The sequence below is a fragment of the Mustela putorius genome, unplaced genomic scaffold, assembly GCF_011764305.1.
Source record: "Mustela putorius furo isolate JIRA1106 unplaced genomic scaffold, ASM1176430v1.1 tig00003834_pilon_pilon_pilon, whole genome shotgun sequence".
NCBI lineage: Eukaryota > Metazoa > Chordata > Mammalia > Carnivora > Mustelidae > Mustela > Mustela putorius.
In genome coordinates this window covers 51,028,799-51,048,209 of record NW_025421987.1, presented here as the reverse complement: position 1 = coordinate 51,048,209, position 19,411 = coordinate 51,028,799, and the positions used below count along the sequence as shown (strand labels likewise).

The 19,411-nt window shown below is 37.1% G+C and overlaps 1 pseudogene; it reads left to right on the top strand.

Moving 5' to 3' along the window:
- The first annotated feature begins 1,952 nt into the window (after positions 1-1,952).
- On the top strand, positions 1,953-3,194 carry LOC101691958 (annotated as a pseudogene).
- The last annotated feature ends 16,217 nt before the right edge of the window (positions 3,195-19,411 follow it).

The window sequence follows — 19,411 nt, the reverse complement described above, 5'->3', positions numbered from 1 at the left end:
TGCTCCACAGGAAGCTTGCTTCTCTCTTTCCCTCTCCCCCGCTTGTGTTCCTTTTCTTTCCGTCTCTCTCTCTATCAAATAAATAAAATATATATTTTTAAAATTTTTAAAGTGAAATCTTGCGATGTACAATGACGTGGATGGAACTAGAGGGTATTATGCTGAGCAAAATAAGTCAATCAGAGAAAGACAATTATCATATGATCTCACTTCATGTGGGATTTGAGAAACAAGGTAGAGGCTCATAGAGGAAGAGAGGAAAAAATGAAACAAGATAAAACCAGAGAGGGAGACAAATCATAAGAGACACTTAATCTCAGAAAACAAACTGAGGGTTGCTGGAGTGGAGGCAGGTAGGAGGGATGGTGTGGCTGGGTGATGAACATTAGGGAGGGTATGTGTTGTGGTGTGTGCTGGGTGTTGCATAAGACTGATGAATCACAGACCTGTACCCCTGAAACAAATAATACATTTACATTGTTGTTAATTTAAGAAAGATAAATAAATGGAGGGGGGGGGAAACCCCTGAGAACTAGTTTAACAGCTCCTCCACAACAAAAGATAAAAGGGCCATATCAAAACAGATAGGAGAGGCACACATGCAATCTCCTCAAAACCCACACTGGTCATGGTGAACCACAAGCATGAGGGATCTTATAAACACAGAACTTCTCCATGAGGAGTGAGGGATTTCTGTTCCACTTCAGGCACCCCAACCAACCCTTGGGACCTGCACTTGGAGGGATAAGCTTCCAAAATGTCTGATTTTGAAAATTAACAGGATTGTATCCAAGAGAACCAGAGTTGAACAGAACAGAAAGTCCACTCTTAAAGAGCCATATGCAGAATCACTCATCCTGGAATCCAGTGCAAAAGCAACAGTTTGAAAAGTCTAGGCCACATGTGAAGGAAATTTAGTCGTTAATCTTAAATACATCTAGAGGGCGCAAAATCCTACAGGGAGTCTCCCCAGGGACAAAAATTATGATGGGCATCCTTTTTTACATGTTCCCACTACCTTTTTAGCACCAAAGCTGGTGGGAACTAATTTTGTACTCTAACTCTAACAAGCTAGTGCTGCCCCCATGCACTGCTGTCAGGTGTGGCAGGGAAGCACCCACCCCACCTAGCAGCTTCCTTGGCTCAAACATACCCCCCACACCACTGATGCTGTCATGTCAGAGGCAGTGGGCAAGTGCTCTGCCTCCCTGTGCCATAGCTGCTGCCCTACCAGAGGTGGCAGGTGAGTGTTCCATCTACCCACACCACTGTCATGGCCACACCAGAAACAGTAGGTAAACACCCTGCCCCTTACACCAACCATCCCAAAGCCAGAGGACACATGCAGCCCACACAGAGGATTACCCTGAGTGCCATGCCTCGGTGAAGGGAAGGAATGCATTTCTGGGGTTCAGGGCCCTGAAAAAAATAGAGAGACAATTTGAGAGATAACCAAGAGCTAAGGCATTGCTAAATAGTAAGGTCCACCTCCCATATAGGGGCACCCCTTTAAAACCGGAAGAAATAGCTGTTTTGCTTAACACATAGAAACAAATGTAGAGAGACAAGCAAAATGAGGAAACAGAACTATATCTCAAATGACAGTACAAGATAAAAGCCTAGGAAGGAAAAAAAAAATGAAATGGGGAAGAAGTAATTTACCTGACAAAAGAGTTCAAAGTAATTGTCATAAGAATGCTCACCAAACTCAGGGAGAGATTGTATGAACACAGCAAGAACTTCAACAAAGAGAACAAAAATATAAGAAAGTGCCCAACAGAAATAACAGAGATGAAGATTAATAACTAAACTGAAAAATACACTAAGGGGATCCAACAGCAGACTAGCTGAAGCAGAAGAACAAATCAGTGGTCTGGAACACAGGACGGCAGAACTTACCCAAACAAAGCAGCAAAAGAAAAAGAGAATTTTAAAAAATGAATCTATTATAAATGAAATATCCCCAAGTTGTCTATACATTTTGCTCTTCCTGTGCCTTAAATATGAGGTTGGCAAAATCAGTGCCTGTTGTGGGAGTATCTGTTGCATTAGGAATGATTGAGGAAGCTTGTTCTTTCTTCCATGCATCTCCACATCTGGTTTTGTAGCTTGACAATGAAATTGCTGTCCTCTTTCAAAACAATGAGGAAAAGGGTAAAGAACTGAACGAAATCTGCCATTCTCAGTGGACAGGCAAGCATGAGCTTTTGAAATTTTACTGCACCAACAAGCACTTGTTTTATGTTTGGATGATATATACAGTGATACAAATATTAGATGGAATGGCTATACAGCTGGTTGAACTTTTATACTCTGTAGTGCAGTTACAGATTTTGATTTCATCATTACCATTGTTGATCTTGAAAATGTTCTACCTTTCACACGAGCCTTTTGTAAAAATCTCCAAGGGCAAACCTCAAATGTCTTCTTAGCAGCCTATAGCTTGACTGCAGTGCTTCATTCACTAAATGAAGTGGTAGAAAATACTGAAGTTTCTCATGAATTTTGATTTGAACAAGCCACAAAACTGGCAAGTAAACGATATTCAGGTGAGACTCCCTGGGAAATTCCACAGAGCTCAGCAAGGTAATCTGGAATCTCAGCTCACCTCTGGGAGTTACTATAAAGAAACTAAAAGTTCCAAAAGTGAACCACATTATTCAGGAACTGAAAGATATAATATCAGAACAGCACCTCAAAGCTCTTAAATGCTTATCTTCTGTACCCTCTGTCATGGGACAGCTCAAATTTAAAACATCAGAGGAGCACAATACTGACATGTACAGAAGTGACTTGCCCCACCCCAACACACTCTCACCTGTGCTGCATTGCTAGAGAATCAAGTGGAAAAATGGAGGGAAAGATAAAGAGCTTCCATCCACCATTTATGAAATCCTGGATCCACCAAACATCAAGTTTTTTCCTGATGTTTATGCACTGCTTGAAAGTTCTATGTATTCTTCTTGTGATGAAGGTTTGAGAATGAACATTATGAAAATGAGCAGAAGCATCTCAAAGCATACCTGAGGAACACTTTGACACACCAAAGGTCAAGTAACTTGGCTTTGCTTAACATTTGCTTAACATTTGATATAAAACATGATCTGGATTTAATGGTGGACATATATGTCCAACTCTATACAACTAAGTCCGAGCTTCTCACAGATAACTCAGAAAACACTGAAAGTACCTAAGAGGCTTTTAAAGCAGCCTTTCTCTTATGTTTGATATATGGAAAAATCTGCAAGAAATTTGAAAACATCTTACAGAAAAGACATCAAGTGTATGTAGGCCACTTAATCACTAACTATCTTGACCTATTGACCTCTCATTGAGCACATTAGCCATTGATAATCTGACTATTTAAATGGCCCTGGTTTAAACTCTCATGCTTTGGAGACAAAGCTTCTTCCAGAAGATAGCATTGGAAGTGCCACGTTACACTTCTATGGGATCTCTGCTAATGGAACTTGGGAATTGTTTTAGTTAAGTCATTCTAGACATAACATTTATTATCACTGAATCCGATGGTCAGGTGTTGAATTATCAGTTCTTGGAAGACACAGATTTTGAAGAGGTGTGGGAGGAAAGAATACATTTTATAAAATGTTACAATGAAGCTCACAAGTGACCTTTGAATAATAGGAGTGTTAGTACATTAAAAATCTATAATGGACAGTTAAGGGAGTCACCAGACAGAGGGAGGAGAAATGTGTGAGCTTATAAAGCAAGGATTGTGTGAGATTTTTGTCTTTACCAAATGAACTTAAAATAACAAGTTACAGTTAAAGTCTGAATGGAGAGCCTGCCATTGTTGTTTTACATTGGATTGTTGCTGTTTATATTCCTTTGTTGAGCCTACATCTTCATAAGTTCTTTAGCAAATATACACTGAATACCTACACCTTCATAAGCGCTTTAGCCAGTATATATGAACACCTCTGTTCATGGTCAAGACAGGATCAGAGGCCATGGATACTGACAACTGATTTGTCTGTTTTCCTCTGTCTTTTTCCATGATGAGATCTATTGCCTTGTCTTGATTTATAAACACAATCTGGAAAGCTTACAAAAATAAGCATTTTGTGATTTATCTAGGAACAACATAGAAAATCTTTTTGTTATTTTTGGTGAAAAAATCAATTTTGTGTAGTTTATTTCAACTTAAATAAAATGTGCTTTTTAAAAAAGTTAAAGATAAAAAGAGAATCTTAAAAGCAATGAAAAACAAAATACTTGTTACATATAAAGGGAACCCCTATAAGACTATCAGCTGATTTCTAAGTAGAAATTCTGCAGGTTAGAGAAAGTGGCATGATATTCAAAATACTAAAAGGGGAAGAAAAAAAAAAATAAAACCCTTTCCAAACAAGAATACTCTATCTAGCAAGATTATCATTACAGAGCTGGGGAAAAATAGTTTTTCAGACAAATACAAACTAAAGGAGTTCACCATAAAAAAAAAAAAACCAGCCCTATAAAAACATGTTCAAGGGACTACTTTAAGCTGAAAAGACAAGGTAATAATTAGCAACAAGAAAATATAATGTAAGCAAAAAACTCACTGGTAAAGGTAAATATATAATAAAGGAAGTATACTAATCATTTTTAAAGCTAGTAGGAAGGCTAAAAAGACAAAAATAGTGGAAATAGCTATACCTAAAATAATTTTCTAAGGGATACACATAATAAAGAGGTAAAATGTGACATCAAAACCATATGTAACCATAAAACAAACACCTATAAAAAGTACAAAAAGAAAAAAAATACCGAAAGGACAGTGAGAAAAAGAATCTAAGCATAATACTAGAGATATCAAACCATAAGGGTAAAAAGCAAAAGAAGAATAAAAGAACAGGGAGAAAGTACAAAACATCCAGAAAACAACAAAATGTCAATAAGTACCTACCTAAAAATAATTAAGTGTGAATAGATAAAACTTCACAATCAAAAGATGCAGTGTGGCTAAATATATAAAAACAAGACCCATCTATATATTGCTCACAAAAGAGTCAATTCAGATGTAAGGACAAATACTTACTAAAAGAGACATAAAGGAAAAAGACAATTCATGCAAATGGAAATGAAAAGAAAGCTGGGGTAGAGAAACTTAGAAAAAAATAGACTGTAAAGCAAAGACTGTGATATAAGACAAAGATGGGCATTACAGAATCATATAGGAGTCAATCCAATAAGATAACATAACATTTATAAATATTTCTGAACCCAACAAAGACACCTAAATATAAAAGCATATATTAATGGAAATAAAAGAAATAAACTGATGGCAATACAATAATATTAGGGGGCTTCAATACACCATTTACTTCAATGGATAGTTCATCCACACAGAAAATCAATTAAGAGTTACGGGTCTTGGGGCATCTGGGTGACTCAGTTGGTTAGGTGACTGCCTTGGGCTTGGGTCATGATCTCAGAGTCTCTGGATTGAGTCCAGCATCAGGCTCCCTGCTCAACAGTGAGTCTGCTTCTCCCTCTGACCATCCCTCCTCTTATGTTCTCCCTCTCTCATTCTCTTTCTCTCAAATAAGTAAGATCTTTAAAAAAAAGATATGAGTTATGGGTCTTAAATGACATGTTAGACCAGATAGACATAATTGATGTATACAGAATATTCCATCCAAAAGTAGCAGACTACATATTCTTCTCAAGAACACAAGGAACATTCTCTAGGATAGATCATATGTTAGGCCACAAAGCAAGCCTCAGTAAGCCTGAGAAGACTGAAACCAATCAAGAATCATTTTGATGCAATAGTATACATTTACAAATCAATTATAAGAAGAAAATGAAAAATCATAAATCTAAGGAGATAAAACAACATACTACTGCAAATCAATGGGTCAAAAAAGAAACAAAAAAATACCTTGAGACAGAGAGAACATACCAAAATGCATGGGGTGCAGCAAATCAGTACTAAGAGTGAAGTTTATAGCAACAAAGGTCTCTCTCAAGAAACAAGACAAATCTCAAAAAACTTACATTTATACCTAAAGGAACTAAAAAAGGAATAAAAAAGCAAAGCCCTATACCTAAAGGAACTAGAAAAGGAATAAAAAAGCAAAACCCAAAGAAGGAAGGAAATAATAAATATTAGAGAAGAAATAAGTGAAATACATTTAAAAGACAATAGAGAAGATCAATGAAACTAAGACTGTTTATTTGAAAAGATAGACAAAATTGGTAAAATTTAGCTAGACAGATCAAGAGAAAAAGAAAGAACCTAAATGAATAAAGTCAAAATGAAAACTGAGAAGTTAGAACCAATGCCATAGAAATACAAAGAATCATAAGAGACAGCTATGAACAGTTATAAGTCAACAAATTATACAACCTGGAAGAAATGGTTACATTTCTTAAAACATCCAACCTATCACCACTGAATCATGAAGAAACAGAAAATCTAAACAAATCAATAAAGAATAAAGAGACTGAATTAGTAATCAAACCCTTCCAACACAGAAAAGCCCAGGACGAAATGGGTCACTGGTAAATTCTACCAAATATCTAAGAATTAACGTCAATCTTTTTCAACTCTTCCAAAAATTGAAGGTAAGGAAACACTCCCAAACTCATTTTCCGAAGTCAGCATTAACTTGATACCAAAACCAGTCAAGGACAACACACACACACACACACACACACACACACACACAATTACAGGCCAATATCCCTGATGAACATAGATGTAAAAATCTTCAACAAAATATTAGCAAACCAAATTCAATAATACATTTAAAGGATTATACACCATGATCAAGTGGGATTATTCCAGGGATGCCTGGATGGTTCAACATCTGCATATCAATGCCACATTAGCAAAATGAAGAATAAAAATCATAGGATCATCTCAATAGGTGCACAGAAAGCATTTAGTGAAATCTGACACCCATTTATGATAAAAATTCTCCAAAAAAGTGGGTATAGATGGAACATACCCCAACATAAGAAAGGCCATATATGACTAATCCACAGATAACATCATACTCAATGGCAAAAACCTAAAAGCTTTTCCCTTACAATCAGGAACAAGACAAGGATGTCCACTCTTGTCACTTTTATTAAAAGAGTAGTGGAATCCTTGCCAGAGCAATTAAACAGAAAAAGAAATAAATGTTTCCATATTGGAAGGAAGAAGCAAATTATTACTATTTGTGGATGACATGATCAATGATCATATAGAAAGAGAATGCTTAAAACCTCACCAAATAAAACCTGGTAGAGCTTTAGGAAAAAAAAAAAAGATTTAGAAAAGTTTCAGGGTACAAAATCAATATACAAAACTCTATTGTATTTTTATAGACTAAAAACAAACTATAAGAAAGAGAAATTAAGAAAAAATCCCAATTATAGTTGCATCAAAAAATTATAGTTGTAAATTTAACCAAGACTGTCAGAGGCATATATTCTGAAAACTCTAAGACATTGGTGAAAGAAATTGAAGACTCAAGTAAATGAAAACATATATTGTGCTCATGGATAGGAACTTTTAATATCATTAAAATGTCCATACCACTCTAAGTAATATACAAATTCAATGCAATTCCTATCAAAATTCCAGTGGCATTTTTCACAGAAATAGAACAAACATTCTAAAATGTGTTTGGAACCAAAAAATTTTCAAATAACCAAAACAATCTTGAGAAAGAAGAACAAAGCTGCAAGCATCACATTCCCTGATTTAAACTATATTACAAAGCTATAGTATTCAAAACAGTGTCGTATTGGCATAAAAAACAGAAATATTGATCAATAAAACAGAACAGTTTTATTCTTAGTACAGAAACTAACCCAAACATATATGGTCAATTAATTTTTGACAAAGAGGCAGAATATACTATGGGGAAGAGACAGTCTCTTCAACAAATGGTGTAGGGAAAACTGGACATTCACATGGAAAGGATGAAACTAGATCACTATCTCATGCCATACACTCAGAATGCATTAATTAACTCAGAATGCATTGAAGGATATAAAAGCAGGAACCATAAAATTCCTGGAAGAAAACATCTCTTAACATCTCTCTTGGTGGAGTGTGTGTGTGTGTGTGTGTGTGTGTGTGTGTAGGATCTGACACCAAAGGCAAAGGCAACAGAAGCAAAATAAACAAATGGGACTACAACAAACTAAAAAGCTTCTTCTGCACAAAAAGGAAATGATCAACTAATTGAAAAGGCAACTTACTGAATGAGAGAAGATATTTATAAATCATATAACTTTTAAGGGGTTATTATCCAAAATATATAAAGGACTTATACTACTCAATAACAATAACAACTCCAATTACAAAATGAACAGAGGATCTATATTGACATTTTCCCACCAAAGACATACAAATAGCCAACAGGTACATGGAAAGAAGCTCATCAGTAATCACCACAGAAATGCAATTCAACACCACACTGTGATATCACCTCACACCTGTCAGAATGGCCATTATCAAAAAACAAGAAATAACAAGTGTTGGCAAGGATGTGGAGAAAAGCGAACCCTTGTGCACTATTGATGGGAATGTACATTGGTACAGCCACAATGAAAAACAGTGAGGAGTTTCCTCAAAAAATTAAAAATAGAACTACCATAGAATCCAACAATTCCACTTCTGAACACCTATCTGAAGAAAACCAAAACAGTACTTTGAATATACACACCCCATGTTCATTGAACCATTACTTACAATATGCAAGATACAGAAACAACCTGCCTGTGTCCATTGATAGATAAATGGATAAAGAAGATGTAGTATATATACACAATGGAACATTAGTCAGCTATATAAAAAATGAATTCTTCCATTTGTGACAACATGGATGGATCTAGTGTGTATTGTTAAGTGAAATAAGTCAGAGAAAGGCAAACACCATATGATATCATTTATACGTGGAATCTAAAAGTAGAAAACAAATGAACAAACAAAAAAGAAAAACATAGATATAAAAAACAGATTGGTGTTTGCCAGAAGTGAGGGCTTGGGAGGTGGGACGAATGGGTGAAAGGGATGAAGAAGTACAAACTTCCTAGTTATAAAATAAGTCCTGCATATGTAACATAAAATATGGTAACTATAGTCTATTATATTGTATTATAAATTTGGGGGGGGTGGAGTGAACAAGTGGAGGATCATATAGAAATATTAGAACTGAAAATGTAATACCTAAAATGGAAAAAATCGCTGGACAGATTAACTTAAAAGTCAGTAACTTGAAGAGAGAGCCATAGAATTTATCCAATTCTACGAAAAGAGTAAAAGAATGGAAACACAAACAAAGCTCAGTGATCTGTTGGGCAATACCAATTCCAGCATATATTCAGTTGGATTCCTAGATATAAGTGAGGATGGGGGGAAATAGAGATAGGAAGAAATTTAAAAGAAAAATGGCTGAAATATAACCAAATATGGGGGGAAATGTGGACTGACATATCCATGAAACTCAGCGAACCTCAAGATAGAAAAATACAAAGAAAACAGAGTAGAATAGACTAAGTGCAGAAAACCAAAGATAAAAAGGTATCATCATAGCTTACTATCACCAGACAAAAAGGGAGATAAAGGTATGATGTCTTTAACGTGTTAGGAATTCAAACAAAATATTGCCAACCCACAATTCTATATTCAGTAAGATGACCTTTAAAAATGAAGGGAAAATAAAGATATTTTCAGATTAATAGAAGCTGAAAGAATTTATTGCCAGCAAATCTGCACTTTAAGAAATCCAAAAGGAAATCCTTCACCTTGATGGGAGGTGACACTATAAAAACTCAAATGTCCAAGAAAGAATGAAGACACATGGAATTGTGAACATAGGGGTAAATATAAAAAAGTTATCTTTTTTCCCCTTTGTCTTAATATCTGTAAAAACAACCAACTCTGTAAGCCAAAATTTTATTTTATTTAAATTCAATTAGCCAAAAAATAGTACATCATTAGTTTCAGATGTAGTGTTAAATAATCCATCAGTTGCCAATAACACCAGTGCTCATAATACCATGTGTCCTCCTTAATGCCCATCACCCAGTTACCCCAACACCCTACCCACTTTCCCTTCACCAACCCTCAGTTTTTTCCCCATAGTTAAGAGTATTTCGTGGTTTCTCTCCCTCTCTGATTACTTCCCATTCATGACTTTTCCCTCCCCTTATGATCTTCTGCATTTTCTTATACTCCACTTAAGAGTGAAACCATATAATTGTCTTTCTCTGATTGACTTATTTCACTGAGCATAATCCCCTCCAGTTCCATCCACATGGATGTAAATGGTAAGTATTCATCCTTTCTGATGGCCGAGTACTATTCCATTGTATGTATGTGTGTGTATATATATACATACCACATCTTCTTTATCCATTCATCTGTCAAAGGACATTTCGGCTGCTTCCAATCTGGTTATTGTGGACATTGCTGCTATGAACATTAGGGTGCAGGTGCCCCTTCATTTCACATCTGTATATTTAGGGCAAATACCCAGTAGTGCAATTGCTGGGTCATAGGGTAGCTCTATTTTCAACTTTTTGAGAAACCTCCATACTGTTTTCCAGAGTGGCTGTACCAGCCTCTATTCCCACCAACCGTGTAAGGGAGTTACCCTTTCTTCAAATCCTTGCCAATACCTATCTTTTCCCGACTTGTTGATTTTAGCCATTCTGACTGGTGTAAAGTGATAGCTCATTGTGGTTTTGATTTGTAGTTCCCTGATGACAAGTGATGTTGAGCATTTTCCATATGTCTTTTGGCCAGCTGTATATTATTGCAGAAATGTCCATTCATGTCTTCTCCCCATTTCTTGATTGGATTATTTGTTCTTTGGGAGTTGAGTTTGATAAGTTCTCTTTTTTTTTTTTAAGATTTTATTTATTTATTTGTCAGAGAGAGACAGACAGAGAGCATGTGCACAAGCAGGCAGAGAGGCAGGCAGAGGCAGAGAGAGAAGCAGACTCCCTGGTGAGCAAGGAGCCCAATGCAGGACTTGATTCCAAGATCCTGGGATCATGACCTGAGCCGAAGGTGGCAGCTTAACCGACTGAGCCACCCAGGGATCCAGAGTTTGATAAGTTCTTTAGAGATTTTGGATACTAGCCCTTTATCTGATACATCGCTAGCAAATATCTTCTCCAATTCTGTAGGTTGTCTTTTGGTTTTGTCAACTGTTTCCTTTGCCATGCAGAATTTTTTATCTTGATGAAATCCCAATAGTTCATTACTGCTTTTATTTCCCTCACCTTTAGAGATGTGTCTATCAAGAAGTTGCTGTGGCCAAGATCAAAAAGGTTGCTGCCTATATTCTCCTCTAGGAATTTGATGGATTCTTTTCTCACATTTAGATCATTCATTCATTTTGAGTCATTTTGTGATGGTATAAGAGAATGGCCCAGTTTTAGTCTTCTGCATGTGGCTGTCCAATATTCCTAGCACTACTTATTAAAGAGACTGTTCTTCTTCCATTGGATATTCTTTTCCTGCTTTGTTAAAGATTAGTTGACCATAGAGCTGAGGGTCCATTTCTAGGTTCTCTATTCTGTTCCACTGATCTATGTGTCTGTTTTTGTGCCAGCACCGTATTGTGTTAATAATCACAGCTTTGTAATAGAGCTTAAGTCTGGGATTATGATGCCACCAGCTTTGGTTTTCTTTTTCAACATTCCTTTGGCTATTCAGCATCTTCTCCAGTTCCCTACAAATTTCAGAATTATTTGTACCAGCTCTGTGAAAAATGCCAGTATTTTGATAGGGGTTGCATTGAATGTGTAGATTGCTCTGGGCAGCATAGACGTTTTAACAATACATGTTCTGCCAATCAATGAGCATGGAATGTTTTTCCATATTTTTGTGTCTTCTGCCATTTCTTTCGTAAGTGTTCCATAGTTTTTAGAGTACTGATCCTTCACCTCTTTGGTTAGGTTTATTCCTAGGTATTTTATGGGTTTTGGTGCAATTGTAAATGGAATCAATTCCTTAATTTCGCTTTCTTCAGTTACATTGTTAATGTATGGAAATGCAGCTGATTTCTGTGCATTGATTTTGTATCCTGCCACATTCCTTGATTCCTGTACCAGTGCTAGCAATTTTGGGGTGGAGTCTTTTGAGTTTCCCATGTAAAGTATCATGCCTTCAGCAAAGAGGGAGAGTTTGACTTCTTCTTGGCCAGTTTGAATGCCTTTTATTTCTTTTTGTTGTCTGATTGCTGAGGCTAGGACTTCTAGCACAATGTTGAACAAAAGTGGTAAGAGTGGGCATCCCTGTCATGTTCCTGACCTTAGGGGTAAAAGTTATCGGTTTTTTTCCCCATTGAGAATGAAATTCACTGGGCATTTATGATATTGAGGTACATTCCGTCTTTCCTTACACTGTGGAGAGTTTTAATCAAAAAAGGATGCTGTGTTTTGTCAAATGTATAAGACAAAATTTTAATAATGTTTATGGAAATTATATCTTGAATAGTGACACAAGGGACTGAAGAACTGAAGTGTATAAAGTGTACTGCAAATTTCTTAATTTTGTACTGATATAATTAATTTCAAGTGGTTTTTGGCAACATAAAATCAATCAGTTAAAAATAATAACAAACAGGAAAAGATGTAGCTAAAAAGCATAAAGTAAAATTTTTGTTTAAAGCAGTGCAGTTGTTATCACGTAACTTATTCAAGTTGGAACATAACTGCATCATGTCTTTAAGACTTGACTGTGGATCACCATAGCTTTGGTGGTTATTTCTACAGTTGAGAAATGTCCTGTGCTAATGATATGTACAATAGAATTTTTTTAATGTATTTTCACATACATACTAAAAATGGCATGCAAAGAAAAATGGAAAATTCCAGAACTCCACTCCTATATGCCTTCCCCATCCAAACTTCTCCCACAGTGGAGCACCGCCAAGTACTCTTCAGAGCATAATATACCTCTACTCAGCTCTGGGATTTTGTTTTTTTTTGTTTTGTTTTTTAATAATCAGGGACTTTTTTAGACTTCCCCAGCTCAAGTCAATCAATTGTGCTTCTCCCCATGGGCCACCCCAGAGCTGAATCGCAGGAGTCTGGGGCTGGGGGCGGGGGCAGCAGGAGGGGGTAGCATTTGTGCTCAGCAATGGTAATTAACAAAAGGCATTTCTCCCCCTGTGTCGGAAAACACAGGCTCCCCTCCCCCGCTCCGGAGTCCCCGCCTTCCTGCCTCCAAAATCAAACTGGTCTCTTCCAATCCTGTGAGGGGGAAAAATAAAAAAACCCACAAAATGCCTGGGCCCGCGCCCGAGTGTTTCCAGGCGCATTGCAATGCCAAGGCCAATTCTCCAAGCCAAGGGTCTGAGGGGTGGGAGCAGATGCAAATTAACCCGGCTCTTGCGAAACTGGTTTCTTCGCTTCCTTTCCGCGCACAGTAACCGCTGTCAGCAAATCTCCTCAAAAACCTGCGTCTTCCATTAGAAACAACCGTCAACAGGCCCTTACCTCCCTCTTCACCTCACACTAGAGCTCTGACAACTTTTCTCTCCGTGTCCCCCTCTCCGTCCTTTCTCATTTGGACGCCTACAGCCGTGGCGCTCCGCGCCTCCCGCACAACCGACCCGCGGCGGCCGAGGACCAAGCGCGGGGGCTGGGGTCCGAGGTCCGCGCGGCCGCTGGCCCCGGGGGAGGGTCCGGGCGAGCCGGGACCACGCCCCTGAGCCCCGCACCGCCCCCTCCCCTCGGGGCTCTCGTTTGTTTTCCATTTGAAACGTCCTCCTCTTCCTTCTCTCCTCCCCTGTCCCTCCTCTCTACTCCGCTCCGCCGGGAAGGTTAGACCCTGGGGCCTGGCGTCGCGGGTGCGGAGAGGACATCGGGCCCGCGGTGAGTGGAGCCGGGGGCGGGCGAAGAACGGGGTCTGGGAGGCTGGAGGGCCGCCTGGGTGGTGAGGGGAGGCCGGGGCTGGCGGATGCGGGGGCGCGCGGCGTCCTGGGCTGGTGCTCCGCCGCCCCCTGCGCGGCGCGGTGCATCCTCAGGTGGTGCGGGAGTTGCGGGGCTCGAGGCGCACGTTGGCCGGGAGACTCAGTAGGACCAGTAGGGAGGTGTGCGTGCTGGGAGAACTGGCTGGCTGGCCCGACCTTCCTGCCCGGCTTTCTAGCGTCTCCTGTGGGAAGAAGGCTCGTGGGGGCTGCTCTGGGCCACCTCCTAGTCTCTGTTCCGCAGGAGGGTTTCTACCGGGCCAGACTCCTCTTGCATGTCATAATGAACGTTTAATTTTATAGTTGTTATTCTTCAGGATTAAGGAGAGATGACAAAAACAAAAGGAGCTAAAATTTGACTACACGAAATAAAATATTGCGTGGAGAATTCCAATAAGTAAGGACCAAAGGCACGTTTCAAAAATATTTCAAATATGACAAAGTTCTACTAAACTTTATATAAAGAACCCAAGTTGGAAAGAAGAAAAAATAATAGATAAGAATGGACAAATGAAAGTTTGTAAAAAAAGGAGATACAAATGATCTTCAAACAAAAAATTACTCAACCCCTCAACGAGAAATTATTATTCTTTGACTATGAGATTTAATAGTGACAAAATTTTGATAGAAACTCTGTTGGAAAGTGTATACATTATTGCCAGCAGTGCAAACTCGACGGTAGCTATCAAAACAGATTTTTCCTTTTAGTTATGTAATTCAACTATAGCTATCAAAACAAATAGCATGAGACTTTGATGCAGCTGTTCTACTTCTAGGAGTATATCCCACAGAAATATATATATGTATATATATATTTATAATATATATATACACAAAAATGTGTATATATATATATATATATATATATACATATTTTTTTGAAATAGCTGAAATTTTGAAAGAATTTAAATTTTCATTAACTGGCCAGTTAAAGAAAATGTGTTCAGTTATAAAAAGAAAAAAAGGTTTATATCAATTGAAATGATATAAGAAGACTAGTAAGTTTAAAAATAGATACACAAGGGGCACCTGGGCGACTCAGTTATTAAGGGTCTGCCTTGGGCTCAAGTCGTTATCCCTGGGTCCTGGGGTGGAGCCAGGCATCAGGCTCCCTACTCAGAGGCCTGCATTTCCCTCTCCCACTCACCCTGCTTGTATTCCTTCTCTCACTGTGTCTCTCTCTGTCGAATAAATAAATAAAATCTTAAAAAAAAAAATAGGTACACAAACTCATATGGAAGACTGTCATTTGTATTATAAGATGCTATAGATAATGTTTGTGTCCTTTCAGAATTGGTATATTGAGTCCTAATGCCCAGAGTCATAGTGTTGGGTGATGTGACCTTTGGGAGGTACTGAGTTCATAAGGATGGTACCCTCATGAATGGGATTACTGCCCTTACAGTAGAGGCCAGAGAATGATCCCTTCCTTGCCCCTTCTACTATGTGAGGTTACAATAAGTCTGCATCTGGGAAGAAGGCCCTCGCCACATCAGGCTGGCACCTTGATCTTGGACTTCCACTCTCCAGAACTGTGAAAAATAAATGTTTGTTGTTTATAAGCCATCCGGTTTATGGTATTTTTGTTATAGCAGCACAGATGGACTAAGACACTAAGTGTACATATTAGTTTGGTTCTTAGAATGTCTCCTGGAAGACAAAAAAAAATCTGTTATCAGTGGTACCTTTAGAGATGAAAAATGGGGTTTGGGGCAGAAGGAATCCTTACTTTTCATGATATGAATATTCCCTGACTACTTGAATTTTGTTACTGTGTTTGTTTGCAGGTAACTCCAAGTCAAAGGAAATCTATCTTTGTAAATGTGAGATTTCTTGTTAAAATGATTTACTCATAGGCCACATGATCTCCTGCTTTATTATAATTTTCAATACCAGAAAACTAGACAGATCGATACAATAAGATAAGACATTATCTGTTAACAGTCCACATATAATTTACATGGCAATGTTTACTTAAATGAATTCTATAAACCTCATGAGAATAATTATTCTTCCAATATTTTTATACTCCAAAATGACAAAAACAACTTTCCTGAAAGCTAAAATTGAGAGAGACCTGATAGTCTCTCTAAATCACTTAACCCAATTTAATGTATTTAATAAAATTTATCTATAGACTGTAGTTATCAGCTTGCTTCTATTTGGTCTCATGCTTTTATTTTAAAATAAAACCAAAAGCTGACCTTTACAGTCCCTAGCATTTGTTGAAAAGAATAAAATATTCCTTCATATATCATTTGTTTGGAAGGTTATAGAATGAATAAAATAAGAAATATATTCATGTCGATTACAGAAAGGATAACATAAAATCAGATAGATTTTGCCAAAATACCATTTGTTCATAGTGAAAAGCCTTCACTTCTCAATTTTTTGTATGATTGATTCCATGTTAATATATAATTAAATGTATACATTATAGGGTACCTTGATTCCATGTTAATATATAATTAAATGTATACATTATAGGGCTCAGTTAATTAAGCGGCTGCCTTTGGTCCCATATCATGATCCTAAGGTCCTGGAATCAAGCCTCAAGTCTGGCTCCCCACTCAGAAGGGAGTCTGTTTCTCCCTCCCTCTCTGTCTCCTCCCCCACCGCTCATGCTCTGTCTCCCTCTCTTTCTCTCTATCTCAAATAAATAAAATATTTTTTTAAATATACACATTACATATACAGTTCTACTAATAAGATGCTGTGAAACTATAGATATCTGTATATTTATGTTATCCCATTGTAATAGATCTTTGTTCATCTTGTTAGTGGAAAACCTGTATAGTGACTTTGAGGATAGTTTTTCTAATCTCAGCACATGTGATAGCAAATATAAAGATGCCAAGGTGCTGAATAGGAATGACTAATTCCTTCAGTCATTGGATTTGAGTTTGTATTGTGCCCACACAACTCTCTAGATCCTAAGTAACCAAGAAACTCGTGAAACTAGTCAATACAATACAATATACCACAGGAGCCAGTAATTAAAACCTATTAATACAACTGAACTTGGAAGAGTGTGCAGAAGCTATACATCAGATGAACTCAGAAGGTCTTTTTACTTACAGATTCACTACAAGAGTACTATTAGTTCTGGGGGTTTTTTCCATAGATTAATTTTCATTCAATTTTGCAAGGTCATCATAACAAATACACACTATTTTACGTTTTTGATTTAGTGGTATTGGGAGTTTTAAGTGTAAATAGGGAAATTTGTTGTTACTATAGATATCTTCAAGTTACAGTGATTCTTGCCTTCTTTTTTTTCTTCTCTGTTATAAAATATAATGTAAAATTCACCATTCTAGCCATTTTTAAGTGTATAGTGCAGTGGCAGTTCTATTTTTATTATTTTTTTTCAACTTATTCAGGTTACTAAAGTCTATTTTATATTTATTATAGAAAGGTTGAAGAGGAAATACTACTTACATTTTAGTATTTCCTCTAGGTTTTTCAGACTTCTTAAAAACAAAGTTATCCACATTATAATTATTCATATTATAAACATTTTATTATTTTTTACAAAAGTACTTGTAACCATACCTCTTAAAGGTGTCAATAAGATTGTGTCAAGAAGTTTTGTTATAATGTTTTTACTGAACCATATGAAATATTTGCATTATTTTTCTTGTTTCAATATGATGAAAACTACACAGTGTTTATAGTGTCACAGAATTCAACTATAACTACAAATATATTTATCTAATTCTTTTTTCTGAAACATTTTGGATAATATTTAAATGCTTGAGAAGGTAGGAAAATGACTAAACACTTTGGAGATATTTTCACTAAATTGATAAAAAGTTTGGGAGAAAGCCAGTCATTTGTAGGAACATTGTATATCCTATTAATCATCCATTTTTAAAATAGCTACCATTTCAGATACCCCAGAAGAGTATTTTAACTAAAGTTTTAAAAATAATGTTATAATTTAAGCATATATATTTACTAAAAATAAATTTCAGCAACTTGATCTAATATAAAAATAACAACCAAATTCCCCTTTTAAATTTTGCTATAGAAGGCTGTAATTTGTATTTCAATTTTATTCTCAATTATTTTTATATTATTTTAGTGTCAAAGGTCTATATAGTTTTAAGTTTTTCAAAAAGTTACACGTTTTGCACAAAGTAATTTGTGAACTTGATCATGTATTAGGTTCTTGGGATCATTTCCCTAGGTCATAGTTACTTATGTAAATGCAGAGAAATCCCTTACCCCCTCCACCATTTGAGGATGCAGTGAAAAGAGTTATCTATGAACTAGGAGGTAGGCTCTCACCAGACAGAAAACTTGATCTTGCATTTTCCAGACTCCAGATTTTGGAAAAATAAATTTTTGTTGTTTATAAGCTACCCAGTCTATGGTATTTTGTTAGATTAGCCCAAGTAGAGAAAGATATGTGCTTCCACCAAAATGTAATCATTTTTTAAGACTCTTGACTTTACAAAAATGTTTACTCTTGTGAACTTACTTAAACTTACTTCTACCACTGCTAATTCTCTCCCTGTTCTCTCACAAAGTTCTATTAGCATCAGCAGGCTGAATCCGTTACTGCCCCACCTTATTTCCTGTTGAACTATACAATACCACTTGCCAGCCAGAAAGGGGCAGATGTGTTTTCTCTTTGATCCAGCAGGTCTGTTGGACGATAGGAGGATGGCAGAGATTCCAACACTTCCTTTCATAAACATGATCTCCCCTTGGTTCGGTTTCCCAGGAAGGAAAGCTGGAGAAGCCTGTGAAAAGCATCTTGTTCTGTGTTTATGTCTCGAGAATTTTTGCTGCAGAATTTTTTGTGAATTATTTACCTACCTCAATATGTGTACTAAAATATATAAACTGACTCAAGTTTAAAATTAGAGTTAAATATGGCAATGTCACACATGAGTTGGCTGTTTATAATTCACAGAACTTTTCCTGAGCAAAATAAATGAAATAAACCAAACACCAGTGTGAGATGGTGCTATAAGAAGATCCTGAGCTCAGCGTGCCTAGATGTTGCAGTCATTAAGTGTCTGCCTTTGGCTCAGGTGATGATCCCAGGGTTCTGGGATCAAGCCCCACTTGGGGCTCCCTGCTTGGGGAAGCCTGCTTCTCCCTCTCACACTTACCCTGCTTGTGTTCCCTCTCTCGCTGTGTCACTTTCTGTCAAATAAATAAATAACATCTTTAAAAGAAAAAAAGAAGATCCTGAGCTCACTTCTCACAGACACACCAAATCTACAAATGTATATGGAATAATTCCCTCAGCAGAGGACCTAAAAACTGGATGAACAGAACCTCTACAACCAAGAATAGCACTGAGATAGGTAGAAGAAGCAGATATATTCTTGATAAGGAAAAAAAAACACAACACAAGTGTGGCCTTTTATGGTCAGAAGGAATCACAAAGGTACAGAACTTCTTTCTGAAGAGCAAGAGATTCAAACTTCAGGATCTGAACCCTTAGATTCTGCACAGGA